The sequence below is a fragment of the Amblyraja radiata genome, chromosome 4, assembly GCF_010909765.2.
Source record: "Amblyraja radiata isolate CabotCenter1 chromosome 4, sAmbRad1.1.pri, whole genome shotgun sequence".
Classification (NCBI taxonomy): Eukaryota; Metazoa; Chordata; class Chondrichthyes; order Rajiformes; family Rajidae; genus Amblyraja; species Amblyraja radiata.
In genome coordinates this window covers 75,507,745-75,529,779 of record NC_045959.1, presented here as the reverse complement: position 1 = coordinate 75,529,779, position 22,035 = coordinate 75,507,745, and the positions used below count along the sequence as shown (strand labels likewise).

Below are 22,035 nucleotides of genomic sequence, written 5' to 3'. Positions count from 1 at the left end.
ATAGCATCAAATGTTAAGTGAACCTGATAAGGGAGTGGAGGGGAAAAATGCGAGTCAGAAAACGTTAAAAACACACACACACACACCACTTCACAAGCAGCACCTCTGACAGGACAATAATGGAAAATATAATATATATGAATACTATTTAGCTGAATATAGGGTAACCAGCTATGACCATGTGTAACTATTTATTTTACAGCAAATAAATTTCTAGATTTTAAATGCAGGCATTTTAAGCGTCGGATTACAGTAACGGTGCCACAACATTAAGTGTTCCATTTCTCTACAAATCTCCAAAATGCTACCCATAATAAAAAAAATATTTCGAATTCCGTGTAAACGTCTATCACTTTTATTTATTCGATCCAAAATGAAAAGCCGAAATGTTAATAAAATGCTAATCATTACAAGCTGTTTTGGTTGTTTGTGGCAAGAATCTTCATGTTGTATTTTCATTTGCTTTTATGCGCATTGAAACAAGTAAAGAAAATAACTCTACTGGGCTAAGTGCAGCGAGATTCGGAATCGCTGTATTTTTCACCCATTCAAACAGGCCCCATTGTGTGTGCCGATTTTAGAAACTGTCATACAAGTAATGAAAAGAGGGGAATGAAGTGTGTATTCACTGGTGATTAATACACCCCGGGATCGGTTTCAACGCGGGATGAAGTACATAAACTGGAGCCAGGTGCATTAATCATCCTTGAACACTCGCTGTTGTATTTCGATCGCCAATTGTACCCTCGACTGGACAGACTGATGTGTGTCTAGGAAGGAATTGCAGATGCTGGTTTAAACCGAAGATAGACAAAATGCTGGAGTAACTCAGCGGGACAGGTAGCATCTCTGGAGAGAAGGAATGGGTGACGTTTCGGGTCAAGATCCTTCTTCAGACTTCAGTCACGGGTAAGGGACTTTTAGTCTGTTGGCAGGAAGGTTTGGAAGCAAATTACATAGCTTCAGAATAAGAATCGACCATTTATGATAGCAACCAATCAGGGAAATGTCTTTCTGCAGAAGATAGAATTTTCCTAATTTCCCATATCTAATGATTGCGAGAAGGAATCTACGGAAGACGTTATTAAAAATTAGAAACCTGCAGGCAGAGCTCTGGGCCAAACAGTCCAAAGAGAACGTTTGAAATCCAGCAAAACAGTTGGTGAAAATAAATTCATATTAAAGCAATGAAAGAACCCAGGAATTTGAAAAAAGTATTAGCCATGGCAACTATGAAACTTCCAGTTGTTCTAGTTCTTTAACGCCCTCCAGAAAAGGAAATATGCTATTACTTGTCTAGCCTACGTGTAACTCCAGACCCTACCAACCCATTTTCAGGAATAAATAAAGGACAGACAAAGATATGGAATAAATGTCATAAACATTTCAAATTGAATTGAGACCATCATGGTGTCTAAGCTGGGTTAGATATAGCTCTTGGGGCTAATAGAATCAAGGGATATGGGGGAAAAGCAGGAACAGGGTACTGATTCTGGAGGATCAGCCATGATCATATTGAATGGCGGTGCTGTCTCGAACAGCCTACTCCCGCATCCATGTTTCTATCTATAATACCTAAAACACCCACAATATTGTCAACAAAATGGGGGTGGAGGGTAGTGAAAGGGAGGGGTTTAAGGAAAATCAGAAAATGTCCTCATTGGCACCAATTTGCACATTAGATAACCACCAAACAACATTTATAATTTTAACTACAGATGTTAAATCATATTCTGAAAAATTATAATTCATTTATTTTCTATTTTACGTTATAAAGGAATGATAAAGTAATCAATTCATTTTACAGCCCAATAAGAATACTTGGGTTAATCAGTGAAGTCCATCAATTCAAAGGTAGACACAAAATGCCAGAGTAACTCAGCAGGTGAGGCAACATCTCTGGACAGAATGAATGGGCGATGTTTCGGGTTGAGACCCTTCTTCAGGCTGATGTCAGGGAAGGGGGCGGGACAGAGATTGAATGTAGGCGGGGACAGTAAGACTGGTGGGAGAACTGGGAAGGAATGGTAGTTGGATCCCGTTGGAGGTGGCAAAAACGTTGGAGCTGATGTGCGACAGCTGATGAAGTGGAGGGCGAGGACAAGGGGGACTCGGTCCTTGTTATGAATGGGAGGGTGAGTAAGAGTGGACAGCTCAGGATATTGAGGAGACCCTAGTGAGAGCCTCATCTATAATGGACGAGGGGAACCCCCATTTCCTGAAGAATGAGGACATCTCCGATGCCCTGGTATGGAACTCCTCATCCTGTGCGCAGATGCAGCATAGACGGAGGAATTGGGAGTAGGGGGTTAGAGTCTTTACAGGAAGCAGGGTGGAAAGAAGTGGAGTCAAGATAACTATGGGAGTAAGTGTAGACAAGATATATATGGATACATATGATAGTTAAACAAACCTGCTCAGTCACAGCAAATGTATTAACGTCACTGTATGCCAAACTGAATTTTCTATTAACAGGCAGGCTATCCAAATTCTCCGGTAGTAACTAATAATAATAATAACAACAGTTTTCACAGTCCCTCAAGTCTCAAATGCACAAAATACAGCAAGTCTTGTGATTTTCCTGGAAACTAAGCCGATTATGAAACATTACAAATAACATTGTTTATCGTTCCACAAATGATGACCACAATCTTCCAAGGCCAATAAATCCATCTACATAGAGAATACAATTTCTTTTCTTTTTTGAGTGGGGGGGGGGGGGGGGGTGGAGGGGGGGGGGATCTCTGCAATATGAATACCAGAAGAAAAATGTGGACATTTATTTGCAATAACTTCCCGAACAAGAATCTGGCAGTCAGTGGGTTCAATTGAAATAATGAATTTTCAGTGTCAAAACCTCAATTCATTTTGGACATCCATATTCAACAATGTGTGCAGAAGTCCACGGTTTACTGAGGGACAGATTGTGCAAGTCAGTCAACATGCTGCACTGCTGGACTCCAAATGACATCCAGCAGTGGAGTCCAGTCTTGTCCCAATCCGCCAGATCAGGCTGATGCAGCACCAGGTTGATTTTAATGGTGATTTGGGGCTGGCAAATTAGAAGGGAAAGTTGCAGGTAATTTAGATTTTTTTTTTGTTTAATTTTATTTGGTGCTGCGTGTTAACCATTTCAGGCTTCATATGTTTCAACTTCAACTTTAATAGTTTCTAAAACAATATACGCCAGAAATATTTAAAAACAAAAACTTTAATGGTTTTGAAAGTAAGCAAAACCGCACCCCTGTTAAATATTGTTCTGTCATGGATGCTAGGGTGACACGGTTTTGGTCTGCTTGGAACTGACTGCTGCCCAAAGGAGTTAAGGATCAGTGGGATTGCTTCTCTTCCTCCAAGTCCAGTGTGTAGCCACTCCAGTTCGTGGACATGTAATATTGCTCTACATTATGTACGGTAGACACCATTGTCCACAACGATGAATATGGCAAGTTAATTTTCTTTTGAAAGGATACTGGTATAATCACAATTCATGATAACTAGACCAAAGACAATACAATCTAAAGAAAAGAATCTTCAATTTATTAAGGTTCTAAAAAGATGCATTCAGACTTCAACACGGAAGCCCCGAATGTATAGATTGTTGACAGTGAACAGAGCTGTCTAAATGTCGACATCCTGGAATCTAGATGGACTGCACAGGCAGTGCAAAACATTGAGGGAGCCTTCTTACAGGTACTGTTCAGACCTATTGGGCGGCATGGTGGTGCAGCACGGGAGTTGATGTCTTACAGTGCCAGAGACCCGGGTTCGATCCCGATGATCGTGCTACTGTATGGGGATTGCTGGTCAGCACAGACTCGGTGAGCCGAAGGGCCTGTTTCCGTGCTGTATCTCTCTAAACTAAACAGTGCAGGATCTGAAAAGGCCCTTTCTTCTTTTGAAGCTGCGAGGGAGAAAGGCAAGATTTGGATATAACACATACTTGAAGACGTGTTTAAAAAATGAACTACTTGCTCTTGTAAAAATATTCAAGTGTTTACGATTTTAGGAGAGTAATTTTTTTAAATTAAACTTAAATTTTTTTTAATTTTTAATGCTTCCTAATGCCTTCCCTTCAGACGTGTGACTTCATTTAATAATACTCACAAATCCTGAATTAATAAAATCATTGACAGCTTTGACAGATGGGAAAACAGTGAACCTGGTTCATCCATCTGGCACTATTGCACTTTGGCTGGTTATTTTACTGCTCTACCCAGTCGATCTAATTATACTTTGAAAATCTTTAACAGCGATGGAGTAAAGGCTCCATTCAGAAAAATCAAAGCCCCTATATCTGAAATTGCCTCCAAGGGTAGGTTCTTGCAATCAAAACAGAAACAATTCTTCTGCTCACTGAACTAATTCTTCATTTATCATTTTACTATAGACGGGGCACTTCTTACTGTTTAAGATGGAGCAATGCTTCAGTGGAACTGATGCTTATGAAAGGATTCCCATAACAACAATACATTTTCCTTAAATTTGCTTAAATTGAACTATTTTTGAAGAATTTCATCTCCAAATAGCTTTTTTATCCTCCAAATATTTGCCTAGTCAACATTAATCGCCCATTCTTAATTTCCCTTGAGGAGATTACATTGAACCACCATGAACTGCTGAACAGTTCTGGTGAAAATACCCCCATAAAGTTATTGGGTAGTGAGTTCCAGGATTTGGGCATAGTGTGATGGAAGGATGGTAATATCTCTCTCCTAAGTAAGGATTTTACACAACCTGGAGGAGACATGTTGCCATGGGGTATGCCCTCATCCTTCTATGTGGTTGAGGTGATAAGTTTGCGATGCTGCTGGAGTAGGCAATGCAAGTAAAGACAGTGGTTTTTTTTGTAAATGTTACACCATTGCATATCTTGTGTTAGCAATGATTGTTTAAGATGCTGGGTGTAGTTTTAATCAATTGGGCTGCTTTCCCCTCGATGGTGTTGAGCCACTTGATCTATTTTGCAGATTACCTGTTATGACAAGTGTGAGTATCCCGTGATACAGCCGACCTGTGCCCTGCATTTCGTGGAAGAGCTTTGTGTTGTCAGGACGCGGGTTTATTTTAGCACTTAACTTTTCTGAATGAAAAATGTCTGACACAAGTGCACAGCATTTTCCAGCAATGAGCGAACTCAGTCTCCGTATCCCCCATCTCTCCCTCTAAAAAGCCACAACACAGGTTCATAATAATAAGAAATTATATTTCAAAATGTAGCTGATAAAATAATGAGAATAAAAGAGGCCACTTGGTCAATCAGCATGATACTGCGTTTCACGTCCTTTTAATTCCCTTGGTCATTGGGGATAAAATCCATCATTGTTTTTATTAAACCCCCTACAATTGATTCAGTTGCTTCAAGGGTTCTGACAGGCATTCAGAAATCTGACAATAGGCCAAAATCCTCAAATTTATTATTCACCAAATGAAACAGCAAAGGGTTTCATTAATAACAAAATCCCCAAACTTGTGCACGTTGAGATGTGTTCCAACGAAATGGAAAAGCTTCCTTTCAAACTTATGAACTTTTTTTGGGAAATATTAGTGCTTAAAAACAAAGGTAATGGTTGTAAGGACAGCCTCCTAGCGACACAAACAGAATCAGGAAGGCGTTTCAGAATTGTATTTAAAATCCTCTTTTTAAAAAGAGAAAATAAAGAAGGAAAAAAGGGGCTTCAGAGAAACAAACATTCACAATCATAACCCAAGGTCAGTACATGCAGTTTGTTCCAATAGTTCCTTTCAATGAACTGACATTTTATTTTAAGCAGCAAAGGTAATGTACTAGTTCCCAGAATGATTACAGTAAACAAAAATCTAGCCTTTCCTGGCATCAGCAGTTCATGTTTTTACTGTATTCAATACTACTCAAAATTTCCAGTGATGAACATGCACTACACAATTAATTGTTGTTTAAAAGTTAAATGTTTGTGATGGATGGTATAGTGGCTTCTATTTCACAAAATTATGACTAAATGTGCTTGAGAGCAACTCGGCTCAATGACAAAACCTTGACTTTATCCAGTTTTACAGTTGCTGAGAATCAGGATTATCCCCGACAGTTTAACTAGGTTACAACTTCATTTCCAACAAATGTTAAAAAGGGAACCCAAAACAGTATATTACTTTTCTGCCAACGTTTCTGATACAATTGCACATGACTTTTGTTACCTCTCCACTCATTATGCAAACTTAATCCAATGGTGCATTTTAAATTAAAGTGGCAATCTTAACACTAGGAGAAATATGCACTTTCACATCTCTGTACCAATGATGTTACTGAAAATTAAAACAGAAGCAAATTTCCACATCTCATTTCCACAATGAAATGTATACATAATGACATACACAAATATTCACAATGAATACGAGGACTTAAAAAGGTGACTGCCATTATTGCTTCATTCAAATCTCATCTTCAACAGCTTTTGGTAGTGGAAAAAAACAAGAATGAAAACAGATGAAAATAAAAGTTTCTTAAAGTACTCTTATCAAAATGATCTCCCACTAGTGCTTAAAACAAATGGCTGAAAAATAAGAGCCTAGAAATCACAATGCACAGGCTAGAACCTCTTGACAGATGCATTAAAATAGCTCTCCACTAAGCAATAGATCTCTCTTCAGTAATGGACAACCTTTACTGCACCAGGAGGGGAAAAAACACAGCTAATCTGTAGGTTCTCAGCTTTCCGAGTATAAGAGGACAAGCAACAATTATCTTGCCACAGCTATTCATAGAAATTCCTCAGCAAGTGTAAAATTTCCCCTTTGGTTTTCATTCTGCAGCTAATTTGTTCCTTACTGACCTGCAAAATGCACACTAAAAAAAGGCAAATATAAGCAAAGCTTCATTAAATACATTGATTACTTAAATGCTCAAGACAATTTAAATCTAGACCTATAGTGTGATAAAGTGTTTGAAACTAGTCCAATGGGTTTGAAATCAAAAATGCATTTCCATGACAACTGACAGCCCATGCGGATCATTTTAAATGTCTGCTGTACCACAGACCTAACAATCTGCAAATTCCATCCTTTTACTATCTGAAAATCAGAACTTCAAGACAGCTGAAAATGTTTGGCTTCAAAATATTAAAAATATATATAAAAATATGGATAGATATCAAGCCAGAAGTGATGGCATCAGCATTATATATACATAACTTCTGCGAGTCCACCTGCTGCTTTAATCAAATGTAACATCTGGAACATTTAAGCACTGGCAGTTACCAATACAGACATATCATACCTTCTGCGGGAGTATGCCAATTGGTTTCATGGGATGTTAGTGTATATATTCCTAATTAAAATATCATTAATCGGTCTTCAATCATGTAATTATTGTTGAAGCTGTAAAATAAATTGGGTTCAGAAAGTGGGTTGTGGCATGACGCGTCATACTAACCATATCAGTATAGCATGCAGATCAGGTACGACGATGCATTACACCGTTTAAAGAAACACACAAATTACTAAATAGAAAAGGAACACGTACTATTGTGGGACTTTCTGGCCACTAGAACAGTTTTAAAGTCCAAAACCTATTTATTACTTTTCAAATTGAAAGTATTCAATATACTTGAATATCTGATATGACTCGCGCTATATTCAGAACATCATATTCCACTTGGGCAGAGTACAATCTCGTGGTATGAATATTAATTTCCCTAATTTCAAGTAACCCCCCCACCCACCCTAGTTGTCTTGCTAGTTTTACAATTTCTATCTTTATTATCACCTCTTTCATAACCAACAATGGACCATGTGTGCTCCTCTATTCTTGAGTCATCAGTGCTGGCTCTGATTTGTTCTGTATCTTCTCATACCTCGACTTTCCCTCTCCCCGACACTCAGTCTGAAGAAGGGTCTCGACCCGAAACGTCGCCTATTTCCTTCGCTCCATAGATGCTGCTGCACCCGCTGAGTTTCTCCGGCACTTTTGTCTACCTTATATTCTGTCAAATTAGGAATTATATTCCTTGAAAATGCATCAATTATGCAATTTCATTAAGAGAGATTGACAACATGACATGTTTACTTCGATGGGAATTTAGTGGAAATATATAATTTAATTGTGGACTTAGTTACTTGTGCATGCCACCTGTCTAACTGTGCTCTGCTGCTAACTATCTCTTCCTGAACCATCTCACTTCATCTTAGCTCCATTCCTGCAAGCAAGAGGAGATCAAATTTAAAACAGTGGGCTAAAAATGGAGCGCTACATATGGAATTTTTAACATCAACCTATTAACTGGGAGTTCCTCAATGCTTATAGTACCTACTCTTCAGTTCTGTTTGAATGTCATCTCAAGATTATACTGCGTATGTAGGGTTCCAAAGACCTCTTGGAAAATTGAGGAAGGGTAGAGACCCATCAGACTTGCATTCTGTTAATTTTATTGGGAGAAACTACTTTCTCGCAATTATGCTCCAAGTGTTTGACATTTTAAACAAGTATTGAAGGATATATTCCAATAACCTGCAATTCCGAAGATATTACTTAACATACTAATTTATGAAATTTCTCTTTTCACATAATTGCTAGAAACACAATAGTGCCAAGTGACATTATCCATATTTTTATTCCAATATACTGCACCTTAGATGTTTTATACTGAAAGGTCAACATTGGACAAAAATCACCATAAATAGCGTTAACCAGGAAACAGACATACATGGACTAGTAATCGATCACTCAGCACAAGTCATAAAACAAGGTGCAATAGATGACACATTTAGTTAATCACCTGAAGTATCTAAGGACAGTCATCTGCGAACTTGTCTAACACATTTGGCAAATTTGGTCACAGTAACGCATGCGCCGAACTGAGAGGCAGCAGTCCTTGTAGCTCCGAGTTTTGTTTTAGTGTTTTAGCGTTTTAGTGTGTTTACCCCATCGAAGTAAACATGTCATGTTGTCAATCTCTCTGTTAATGAAATTGCATAATTGGATACAAGTCCTTGTAGCTCAGAGTTTTGTTTAGTGCTTTAGTGTGTTTTGTGCATTGGCTGCTGCCGCTGCTGCTGTGCAGTAATTTTTACACAGCATGTGGAGTCGCGTATAGGAGGGATGAACTCCTTTTGTGGCGACGGACAGCTTACGGAATAAAACACCATATTCCGTCTGAGCTGAAGAAGCCGTCCCGTGGTTGCCGTGCAGGTGCCAGGCTAAGGGCCTGGAGGTGGAGATACAAGCCGTTTCTGCCATCGATCCTTATGGGGAACGTCAACTCATTCCCTAACAGTGTGAGGAGTTGGAGGCCCTTATGAAGAACCAACGGGTCTACCGTGAGTGCAGTCTCATGTGTTTTACCGAGACGTGGCTGATGGACATCATCCCGGATTCCTGTGTGGATCTCCCCGGCTTCACTACGGTACGAGCAGATAGAGACCCGAAGGCGAGTGGGAAGATCAAAGGTGGGGGACTTGCTCTGCTTGTGAACAATAGATGGTGTAATCCAGGTCACATAACTGTGAAAGATAAGATCTGTTGTCGGGATATTGAGCTCCTGGCGGTTGGACTGAGACCTTATTATGTACCGAGGGAGTTCTCCCACATCGTCGCCATTATTGTTTACATTCCTCCTCGAGCGGAGCCTGTAGTCGCATGTGATGTCATCCAAGAGACTGTCGCGAGATTACAGACCCGACACCCGGACGTACTCATTGCCTTATCAGGGGACTTCAATCATGTGAACATCAGCCCCCACTTGTCAGGCTTCTCACAGTATGTTGACTGTCCCACAAGGCACAATAAGACACTGGACTTGTGCTATGTCAATGTCAAGTGCTATAGTGTCTTAGCCTTTCCACCGCTTGGCAAATCAGATCACAACCTGGTTTATCTAAGGCCTTCTTACAAACCCTGTGTACTGAGACAACCTACAACCATCAGAAAGTGGACACCAGAGGCCAGTGAATCACTGAGGAACTGCTTTCAATGCACAGACTGGGACATACTGATGGAGCCACAGGAATTAAACAGCTGTATGGACATCGACAGGATGGCTGGATGCATAACGGACTACATCAACTTCTGTAGGGATGTTGTTGTGCCAGTAAGAACTGTTTGTTGCTTTCCCAATAACAAACCTTGGATTACAAGCAACATCAAGAGCCTCCTAAACGAGAAAAAGGAGGCTTTCAAGGTTGGTGATCGGGAAAAAATCAAGAGGGTACAGCACCACTTGAAAAGGAGTATGAAGCAGGCAAAAGGGGACTATAAAAGGAAGCTGGAGAAGAAACTGCAGTACAACAACATCAAAGAGGTGTGGAGAGGAATGAAGACCATCACTGGCTTCAAGGAGAAGAGAAGCCAGCCGTCAGGAAACGTGGACAAGGCCAATGAGTTTAACCTGTTCTACAACAGGTTTGATCTGGTATCCCCTCCCACCTCTACAGGTGCAGCCTCTCCCCCACCATCACCTCCACGAGGCAGCCCCCCCAACACCACAGCTGCAGCACCTCCTATGCCGGCATCTCAACTGTTCTTCACGGCGGACGAGGTGAGAGCCGAGCTGAGGAGGTTGCGCCCTGGTAAAGCAGCTGGCCCTGATGGTGTATGTCCCAGGCTACTAAAAGACTGTGCGGCTCAGCTGGCGGAGCCGCTCCAGACCATTTTCAACCTGAGCCTCCAGTCAGGGAGGGTACCAGGCCTGTGGAAAACATCATGTCTCGTGCCGGTTCCCAAAGCAGGGCGGCCGACCGAGATCAACGACTACAGACCGGTGGCCCTTACATCCCATATCATGAAAACAATGGAGCGGCTACTCATTCGTCTCCTGAGACCACAAGTCCAGCACGCACTCGACCCACTACAGTTTGCATACCAGGAGAACATTGGGGTGGATGACGCAGTCCTCTACATGCTGCACCGGATCTACTCCTTTTTGGACAAGCCCGGTGGCTATGTGAGGATTATGTTCTTCGACTTCTCAAGTGCGTTCAACACCATCCAACCCCTGATTCTGAATGACAAGCTTAAGAAGATGGGAGTGGATTCCACATTTATCTCCTGGATATACGACTACCTGACGGGTCGACCACAGTTTGTCAAGCTGGGGGACAGTGTCTCTGGCACAGTACAATACAATACAATTTATTGTCATTTGAGCCTCAGTGAGGCTCAAACGAAATTCTGTTTCCACAGCCATACAAACAAAGACAATTTCCTAGACATACACACAATTTAATTCACACAAACATCCATCACAGTGAACCCACTGTGATGGAAGGCAAAGTATTTTCTCTCCCCTGTTCTCCATGTCTCTCCCGATGTCCAAGCCCCAGGCGGGCGATGATAAGTCCCACGGCCATTTTAATCCGTGCCGGGCGATTTACGGCCCCGCTCCCGGTCTAAATGTCACAATGTTGGAGCCCCCGGCGGGCGCTGGAATGTCCCACGGCCATGAAGCCTTGCTGGGCGATGTACGGCCCCGCTCCAGGTCGTTCCAACCCCGCGACACGGGCTGGAGAAGTCGCATTGCGGGAGCTCCGGGAAGCGGTCTCTCCCCCCGGACCCACGAGCTCCCGATGTCCCAGTCCACCGGACCTGCGGCTGCGTTGCTGGAGCCTCCGAGCCCCAGGAGTCGAGTCGCAGCAGCGAGTCACCACCGCTCCCCACGCTCCGAGGCCGGCCAGCCCCACGATGGTGAGTAGTCCGTAGCTCCGCAGTCTCCCGAGCCCCCGGGTCGTTCAGGTTGGAGGCCACTCCACGGTGCTAGGCCCCAACGACAACGGAGACCCGACAGGGAAAAGGTCGGGTCTCCCGTACAGGGAAGAGATTTTAAACGGTTTCCCCCTTCCCCCCCCCGCCCCCCACATATACACATTTAAAACTAGTATTAAAAAAAACACCAACACTACATTTAACTAGAGAAAAAATAAAAAAAGACAGACAAGCTGTAGGGGCCGCTGCAACGGGTGAGTCGTGCCGCCAACAGTGGTGTGCAATGTTGGAGCCCCACAGGGAACGGTTCTGGCCCCGTTCCTCTTCACCCTGTATACAGCAGACTTTAAATATAAGTCTGACACATGCCACGTACAGAAATATTCAGATGATACAGCGATTGTGGCATGTGTAAGGAACGGGCAGGAGGAGGAATACAGGAACTTGACCAGTTCCTTTTGTGCCTGGAGTGAAGAGAACTGTCTCATCCTGAACACAACTAAGACTAAAGAGATGGTGGTTAACTTTGGCAGGTCCAAGCTCCCCCTTCAGCCGGTTAACGCTGCAGGGGCTGACATTGAGGTGGTGCGGACATATAAATACCTTGGAGTGCACCTTGATAACAAACTTTGACTGGTCTGTCAACTCTGACTCCCTCTACAAAAAAGGCCAGAGCAGACTCTTTTTCCTCAGAAGGCTCAAATCCTTCAATGTGTGTAATGAAATGCTGCACATGTTTTACAACACTGTGGTTGCAAGTGTTATTTTCTACGCTGTTGTCTGCTGGGGCAACAGCATTAGTGCAAAAAACAACAAGAAGCTGGTCAAACTGGTTAAACGAGCTAGCTCAATGCTGGAGGGGAGAGTAGACTCTGGGATGGATGTGCTTGAGAGGCGTATGAGGCACAAGGTGCAGGTCATCCTGAAAAACCCCGGGCATCCCCTTCATGTAATTCTGGAGAGTCAAAAGAGCACTCGGAACAACAACCGGCTCCTCTCCCTGCCCTGTAGAACGGAGCGGTTCAGGAGATCCTTCACCCCTGCAGCCATTAGATTTTATAATTCGGACCGCTAGGCTGTAGGGGGATGCATTTTGCAATTTTTAATTTTTAATTGTTAATTATTGGTCTTTTTAAGTATTTATTGCTCTCAGGTAGTGTCCACATTGTATTCTATGTATTTTCTGTCTGCGTTCGTTTTGAATCTGTGGGTTTGTTGGTTGGGGGCTTCTGGACATCTGAATTTCCCTGAGGGGATCAATAAAGTATTTATTATTATTATTATTATTATTAAAATTCTATGAATGCACCAGCTTCCCTTACAGATATCTTAATTAGCCTCAAAGCAAAAGAGAATAGTTTTTAGCAATTTTCAAGTCTACTCAAGCTTACTGATCATTAAAATATCAAATGCAAATTTTCCAATGCCTCGCCCATACGTGGAAATGTGTGGTGGAATGCTGCTTCTTTGTAATTTCCCCAGAAATTGGACGTTTGTGCGTTGACTCTCACAACTTTAGATCATCAATACCATGTCTAAGAATAGTAATTCAGTATCATGTTATGGTGGTCATCACACCTTGGGCTTGCAGGTACTCTCCAGCTCTGCAGCTATCTGACAGAACACCCGGAGGTAAAAGGGCAGCCTGGCCCGAGAAAGACCAACATTCATGCCTGTTCTGAAATGTTCTATGGTTGGAACACTTGGCATGGCAGCAGGCCCGTTGAAGGATCTTAGAGACATGGTGTTCATGTCCACCTAAAGATGCGACAATTGAAAAATAAACTGACTACCGCAAGGGAACAGTTGAAACTATGTTAATAAAAATGTACAGATACTCTGACTTACTTAAAGGTTATGTCGCATAAACCCGGATGCAAGTTTGATTTTTCGCAAGTCAGATTCACCTTAAAACTAAGTAGAAGCAAAGTACTGCAGATTTTAGTTAACACACAAAAGGACAAAGTGCTGGAGGTCAGGCATCATATCTGGAGAACATGGATAGGTGACATTTCGGGTCAGGACGTTTCTTCAGACTGATTCAGTCTACCAGGTTACTCCACCACTTTGCGTCATTACACCTTTAAACTTGGCGCTGATGCCGCTGGTCGGCCCCAGTGAGTCCTTCTACACTAGCTGTCATACCATCCGGTTGACGTAGCTGTTGTTGTGGCTCACATGGTAGCCCTTGGCTGACAGCGCTTTCTTCATGTCGCCGCCATCGACAGGACGTGCTGGGTCACCATGGGGCTCCCTCCCCTCTCACCTGCTGCCACTTCTGCCTATCAGCCATCTCTTTGTCCGTGCCCAACATTCCTGCAGCCACCGCCTCCTCCTCCTTTCAGGGAGTCACCGACATCTTCCACCCTGGAGTATGTCGGCCACTCCGGGAATAGAGGAGGAAGAGGAGGGGGGGAACGGACAAAGTAACTGTTGACAGGAAGAAGTGGTAGCTGGGAAGAGGGGAGGAAGACCCAACACATCCCGTCGGTGGCAGCGGGCTGAAGAAAGCGCTGTCGGCCAGGGGCTACAACGTGAGCCGCAACAACTGGACGTTGCAGCAGCTGGTGAAGGGCTCACTGGTGCACCTTCTGCAAGGTGTCGACAACTCGGCCGGTCATTGTTCTCCACTGCCCCCTTCTTTGTTGCTCGCCTTCCCGGTGTCACAGGAAGAACAGCCAGCCCAGGCCATGCTTTTATATCTGAAGCTGACAGGAAGCCTTCACCATTGTCCTGTTGCAATAACACAGGCCCACCTGTTGTGAATTGTTTACGCAAGTGCGAGTTTATGTAGCTCGCCTATTACACAAGTCGGGAAGCGTATGTATTCTAGTTCAAAATTTCAGATTGGAAAGCAAAGTGTTATTAACTATTGCAATATTGTAGAGCAGAATTTTTAAATGACTTTCAGAAGGTTTTCGACAAGGTCCCACATAAGAGATTAGTATACAAACTTAAAGCACACGGTATTGGGGGTTCAGTATTGATGTGGATAGAGAACTGGCTGGCAAACAGGAAGCAAAGAGTAGGAGTAAACGGGTCCTTTTCAGAATGGCAGGCAGTGACTAGTGGGGTACCGCAAGGCTCAGTGCTGGGGCCCCAGCTATTTACAATATATATTAATGATTTGGACGAGGGAATTGAATGCAACATCTCCAAGTTTGCGGATGACACAAAGCTGGGGGGCAGTGTTAGCTGTGAGGAGGATGCTAGGAGGCTGCAAGGTGACTTGGATAGGTTGGGTGAGTGGGCAAATGCATGGCAGATGCAGTATAATGTGGATAAATGTGAGGTTATCCACTTTGGTGGCAAAAACAGGAAAGCAGACTATTATCTAAATGGTGGCCGATTTGGAAAAGGGGAGATGCAACAAGACCTGGGTGTCATGGTACACCAGTCATTGAAAGTAGGCATGCAGGTGCAGCAGGCAGTAAATAAAGTGAATGGTATGTTGGCATTCATAGCAAAAGGATTTGAGTATAGGAGCAGGGAGGTTCTACTGCAGTTGTATAGGGTCTTGGTGAGACCACACCTGGAGTATTGCGTACAGTTTTGGTCTCCAAATCTGAGGAAGGACATTATTGCCATAGTGGGAGTGCAGAGAAGGTTCACCAGACTGATTCCTGGGATGTCAGGACTTTCTTATGAAGAAAGACTGGATAGACTCGGATTGTACTCGCTAGAATTTAGGAGATTGGGCGGGGATCTTATAGAAACTTACAAAATTCTTAAGGGATTGGACAGGCTAGATGCAGGAAGATTGTTCCCGATGTTGGGGAAGTCCAGGACAAGGGGTCACAGCTTAAGGATAGAGGGGAAATCCTTTAGAACCGAGATGAGAAAAACATTTTTCACGCAGAGAGTGGTGAATCTCTGGAACTCTCTGCCACATAAGGTAGTTGAGGCCAGTTCATTGGCTATATTTAAGAGGGAGTTAGATGCGGCCCTTGTGGCTAGAGGGATCAGGGGGTATGGAGAGAAGGCAGGTACGGGATACTGAGTTGGATGATCAGCCATGATCATATTGAATGGCGGTGCAGGGTCGAATAGCCTACTCCTGCACCTATTTTCTATGTTTCTATCATGTACCAAGATACCTCAAACAATGCTGAAGTAAATGAGTGATGATCTGCTCTGGTCCTGCTCGTTTGGGGGGTTACAACGCTGGCCCGAGTCCTTGCATCACGATTCTCTGTCCAATGGTGCACAAAGGCTTCAGTGTAGCATTTGATCATGTATGAAAAAAAGGCTATTTCATCCTAATTAACCCAATCAGTTCCAAATACATCTCAATGCAAAGCAGGCAAATTTTCATGTCTGTAGAATAACTTTATTTTGAGTATTTGAACACAAATCTAAATACTGAATACTTTTTTCCACAAGCTCTGATTGTGGCACATCATGTTAACAATCACTTCCCTTGTATCCATTTTCATGCAAGCAATCAGCTTGCAAACAGGGCTCTCCAGTTACAAGGGCTGAAATTGAAAGGTTCTTGCGGAGGTTTGTGACCATTTGTGGCCCTCCCGAAACGAAGGCATGGCAGCAGCTTGCTTTTTTAACAACACTGTTCTGAAGTGCACTGAACTGCAATTGTTGACAGCACAAAGAAAAACGTAATAAACATTTAGGCAATAACCCAAGCATTATTCATTGATGTCATCTCCCAACTAGTGCCAGTTGTAATTTTGGTATGTGCGTAGAAGAGAGTGGGAGGAAAATTACATGAGGAAATACTTACAATACCAGATCAAGAAGGGTGCGTCTATACATAGCTGGCAGATGGCACAAGATAGCTACAGGGATAAAATAATGCTATTCAGAAGATATTGTCAACAAAAATACCAACTCACCACAGTAACAGACAGCTGGTGGGTAGAGGCACTTTACCTTGAATGTCTCACAGTTAAGGAGATCCTGTGAAAATCCAAAAACAAAATAATGAATACAACTATACCAAATTACTTTGTTTTTATTTGCATTTCAACTGCATATATGTTTTAACATATCCCTGTCACCACAACAGCTTTATCGAACAAAATTTAGTATTGACAAAGGGATCGGGCGAGAAAAGTGAAGAGCAAATGTATACGCAAGGACTCGGATCTTGGAAGATAACAGCCCAGTCCCAATAATTACCAATTTAAAACGGATGTGTAATAGATCACAGCAATGCAGAAATCCAGGGGAAGGGGCATATGGCTGGAGATTGAGGTGGAAATTGAGGTCACGTGAGATTTAAAAACCAGGAGGAGTTTAAAATTAAGGCATTGTTTTGGTATTGGCCAACGTTCATTTACTGGCTCAAGGAAGATGTGCGAGTAGGATTTGATGTGTTAGAGTTGCTAAAAGCAGAGTTTTGGATGTACAAATTGTAGGCCCTGGTGGGAAACTGACTGGAAAGCACTTGTTTAGACCAGAGAAAATATGTGAAGTGCATGAGAATATGATCAGAGGTTGGCAGGCCAGGAAATGTATATATTGGTGGTAGAAGTAGGCAGATTTAGTAATGGAGAGAAAATGGTGATGCAAGTTCAAATCATGGTCAAACATGGATCAAAAGATTATGATTGATTTGGTTTAACCTCAGACAGATGCTAGATGGAGGAATGGATACAGTGGCGGAGTGAAATTTCTGACACAAACCAAGACTGCAGGTTCAGTTGTCATCCCATTTCCATCCTTTCCCATTTCATTTCAGGGAATTTCTTCTTGTTCAGTATGAGATCAGGCTATTGGTATAACAAGTCAAGGCAGTAGTGGGCTAAGAGAGGCTGTGATGAGACAGAGTATGGTCTAAAAACCTGGACAGCTACATGTTTTTGGATGATTTCGCAGATAAGCAGTACTTAGGGGAGGGGGGGGGGGAGAAAATATAGATGTTTGGGGGGATTCAAAAAGACAACATAGGTCAACAAAATCAAAGAGTTCAGAGAGGTTGGGAAGAATTACAATGACAATACTTTGTGATATCTCATAGCTAAGCTTGAATGACTTTGGCAAGAGACATTTTTGCCCTCTGGCAGGGCAGATAATTCTAAAATATCCAACAGTTGAAAGGATTTCAGGCCATGTACTGATGGACATTGGTGAGAAGAGGGGTTAGACTGGACGTAACAGAATAACAATGTAAAAAGGATGTTGGAAGTTGTTCAAGGCAGAAGGAGACAAGTCGCACGGATGAAGATGAAATCACAAAGATTGATGGAGCAGAAATGAGAGGGGGTATTCGGAACCAAGGCAGTGTGGAATCTACAAAGACAACTAAATGGACAATCTAAGCTAGAATATTAATCCTCATATTAATAGTGATATGTGGATAGGCAAAAGGAAGATCATGGTTTGTGCAAGACAAAAAAAAAGTGATCTTTGCATTATAGAATTATTCAGAGATACTGATCAATTCTACCAGAGATAAAGCATAATCTAATAATAATATTTCATCCAACCAGATAGGATGTGTGCCTGACAACAAATGGCAAAATCAGTTATCAAACAACATGAAGCAGACTAAAGCAATCCAGGACATCAGCTTGCTTTGCACACTATTTCTACATTTAGCAAAGGCTACTTTACATTTAAAAATATATCAGCAAAAAATTGAATCAGCTTTTTCCATAGGGCTTTCTAATGTTGTATATCAGAGCAACTGCTCTTAAGATTACAGACATTTTATGATTGCTGTTTCATGTGGTGTACGTTTTCTATGGAGTTTGAATTGTAATAAATCATGGCAATAATCAGTGATCATCTCTTACTGCTGAGTTCTCAGACACTTGGAGAGAAAAAAAAGAGGAAGGAAAAAATCTCTAAAATGCATTCATTTTTATAGATTATTTTTGGCTTGTGAGCAGGTATGGATCATGAAAGAAAGGTTATGTACAATACAAATCAAAATGTGTTATATTTACTCTCCATTGATTATACGATAATAAATGCCTTCTAACCATTGAAAACAATCTCTCTAACTAGCAATGTTACAAAGTTTTGAGATTTTAAAAATCAAGTCTTTAATTTATCCCATCAGATAAAGCATAAAAAGTTTAATTTGACACCTAATTCACTTTCATATCTTCAGTATAAAAAAGGTTATGGCCATTTTCATACTCAGAAATTGGCATCTTGTTCCCTATTGCTTTTTCATTGACTTAACACAAAAGCTGTGATCGAGAAAATTTAAAAGCCCATAACTTTCTTAAAATTTAAGAGAACTGAAAGAAAATTTCAGTTATTGTAGATTGAAGCATTCTGAAACAAATATGAAACTATCTTACTTAGATGACTTGAAATTAAAGCATATAATTAGTTAGTTACCTAATTGTAGCTAATTACAAAATTCAATTACTAGATCTAAACATCTATCCATTTCTTAAGAATAGATTAACATTTTTAAATAGCCTAAGTGTCCAAATAACATTCACACAAGAATTCAGAATATAACATAATTTTTAAATCTCATTGTGATGGGTTTATAGGCCAAATGGAAGGAATTTAATGCTTAATACCTGTAAATTAATGGCCATTTACATCAACTTGCCTGTGGGATTTTCTGGAACGCGACCATTTGGAACGTTGAGGTTGCGGTGATTTTAGTCCCCCATATCGGCAGCAAATACACTGCCGGTTCTTCGGGGAAAAAAATCACCATTTCGCAACTCAAAATGTGAATTAAATGCATCTTAAGAAACACTTTTATACATAAAAATAAACTACTTTCTTTTACCTGTCCCCTACATAAAATCCGGCCCCGTTGTCGGCATTGACGGCTTCAGAAGCTGATTTTAAAATCACTCCAGCGATTAACTTGTCGGGCGAATTTTTTAAAAACACACAGAACGGCCGCCAGAATGATTCTTTAGCAAAAACTTGCACTCCAACAAATATAATCCAGGACCAGGTCGGAAAAAAAAAAAGGGTTTTAACCCCGCCCTCCCCCCCCTAAACGCGCCAAAATCGCGCACACGGCCAGTGGCAGAATTGCAGTGCCGCTGAAGGTAAGTATTGTAACATACCTACTCTAACACCAAACATAGCAAGATCAATCAAATTTATGACAACTTAGGAATGATTACTGGAAAGTTATAACATTAAGATTAAACAGACTCATAATTATCATAGAGGCAAGCTATCTCCTTACCAGCACCATACTAACATCAAATCATGTGTGCTTTTATGCAGTCACCTTCAAATCAATTTGCAAGCTTGATGAGAGCCCAAAATAAGTGAGTGTGCACTCGGTAACTTATGAGAGGATAATTAAAACATCTACTTACATGCTAGGAAAGAGTCGTGTTAGTTAGGGAATGGCATATGGTCTAAATTCAGAGTCAAAGTTAATTCAATATGATGAGTAATTTCAAGAAAAAAGCAGTTTAGTTTATTGTCATATGTAACTAGGTACAGTGTAAAGCTTTTCTTGTGTGCTAACCAGTCAGCAGAAAGACAATACATGATTACAATCAATCCATTTCCAGTTGCATAGATCATGTTATCACAGAAAATAAAGTGAAGCAAATTTGAGGACATTGGTAATTTATCAAGCACCACTGCATCTAAAAGCATCTTTAATGCATCACTGCACTACATTTGGGAAATCGTGTCTGGGCCAACCACAAATGCAGTTTCCATTTAATTCTAATAGAGTAGAATTTTATTCCATTTTGAAATATATTTTATATTTTTTATAATCATGTTATTCTTTGTCCATGAATGTTTTAGTTCAAATATACTGCATCCTAATGGTCTGTGTATAAACGCATCTTATTCACTCCCCTCATCGTCAACAATCTTAATTCCATGTGCTCCAAATATAGATTCATCGGCAGTTAATGACCCAGGGCTTGCAGTAAGTGGAAAGCTGGCCACACTTACCGCCCACCTAAAAATAGTACACAGCACCAACTCAGACTTCAGTCGAGAGTTTCGTTGCTGCGAAAGGTCATCCAGCTTCAAACCCTTTCTGGGGGTTATTTGTGGAAAAAAAGTCTAGTTCACAAAAATACTGTAAAATTAAAATTCTGATAGCCACTGAAGACACATGTATGATTAAGCTCAGTCATAGCAGAATGCTTATGACACTCAGATACAAACACTCAAGACTACATGAAAAAAAATCAAATAAGCCTAAAAATTTAAAATAAAACCTTTGCACAATTTGCAACATTCATGCTCTAACGTCAGAGCAGTTGGAAAACTGCTTAATTATTATTTATTAATTATCTTTAATTATGCCCCTCCACACTCCACTGTTCTATCCAAAGTCCCATGACGTGCCATTTTACAATGTGAGACACTGCTGCCAAAAAAAAGTATTCGGTTTAATATGCTTGGGATCATAAAAAGTCAGTCAGGTTTCTCCAGGTGCTAAGGTTTCCTCCCACATTCCAAACACGTTTGTAGGTTAATTGGCTTCCGTCAATTGTCCCTATTATGTCGTATAGAACTCGTGCATGGGTAACCGTGGTCGGCATGGACTCCATGGGCCGAATGGCCTGGTTCTGCACTATATCTCTAAAATTAAAATAAACATCCTTAATCTTACTTCAAATGGAGATCAATAGAACCCTACTAAATAACATACATGGTTATTAGCTCGTTGTTTAAAAACAAATTACATTTATTTTTATTCAAAGCCAATGTTGTTAGTCTACTCCTAAAATCATAGCAATGTTCCAATTTCAGTCAAACAATTAAAACCTCTGCACTGTATAATAAACTTTGATTTTTGCCTGAGGCACGATGTCCAATCATCAATGATAAATGAGACATATTTTATTTGACTCACTGAAGCTAAGCAATGAGCTATTTAATATGATACCTAAAGGAGACTTAAGAATAAAGTTGACCAAGTTGATTACACAAACTATACTGTCACTATATATGCTACTATATTTCTTCAACCACCCCAACAACCCCACTCCTCATGTGCAAGATTCTAGGATGTAGTTTCATAGATACCAACAAGCACAGAGATGCAACCCCAAGTGAATGAGGCCTGACTGGGGCTAGTGTGCTCCTTAAATGTCAAAGACATACCAGTACCATAGACAACATACATTCAGCATTTCTGCAGGAAGCAGCACACTTTAAAAAAAATTGGCTGGGATCTCAAATGTCTTGAGTTCAGGGCCAGTCACTTGCTCATAAATATACCACTAGTGAAACATATCTGCACCACCCAGATGCAACATTAAACTAATCCCATCTATGTACACTTGGTCCCCATCCCTCCAATTCCTATTTGTTCATGTGTCTGCCATTCGGCTTTCCAAAATGCAAGTCCGTACACTATCTGTATTAAACACCATCTTTCATTTCACCACCCTAATTTCCAACTAATCTACATTGTGTTGTATCCTTTGCTA

The 22,035-nt window shown here is 41.3% G+C and overlaps 1 protein-coding gene across 7 annotated transcripts in view; it reads right to left on the bottom strand.

Moving 5' to 3' along the window:
- Window positions 1-22,035, bottom strand: part of fam110b (family with sequence similarity 110 member B) — a 150,383-nt gene that overhangs the window by 57,783 nt on the left and 70,565 nt on the right. For 2 of the 7 annotated variants that reach the window (XR_004411759.1, XR_004411758.1), the window contains 2 exons: window positions 16,525-16,588; window positions 7,932-7,958 (listed from right to left, as the gene is read on the bottom strand). The exons of 1 other annotated variant lie outside the window; for it this stretch is intronic. The gene's annotated coding sequence lies outside the window, so the exon portion shown is untranslated. Of the gene's footprint in view, window positions 1-7,252; window positions 7,354-7,931; window positions 7,959-16,524; window positions 16,589-20,542; window positions 20,657-22,035 lie in introns of those variants that run through there. 4 more of the 7 variants (XM_033019759.1, XM_033019758.1, XM_033019760.1 and 1 more) reach the window with 3 other exon arrangements.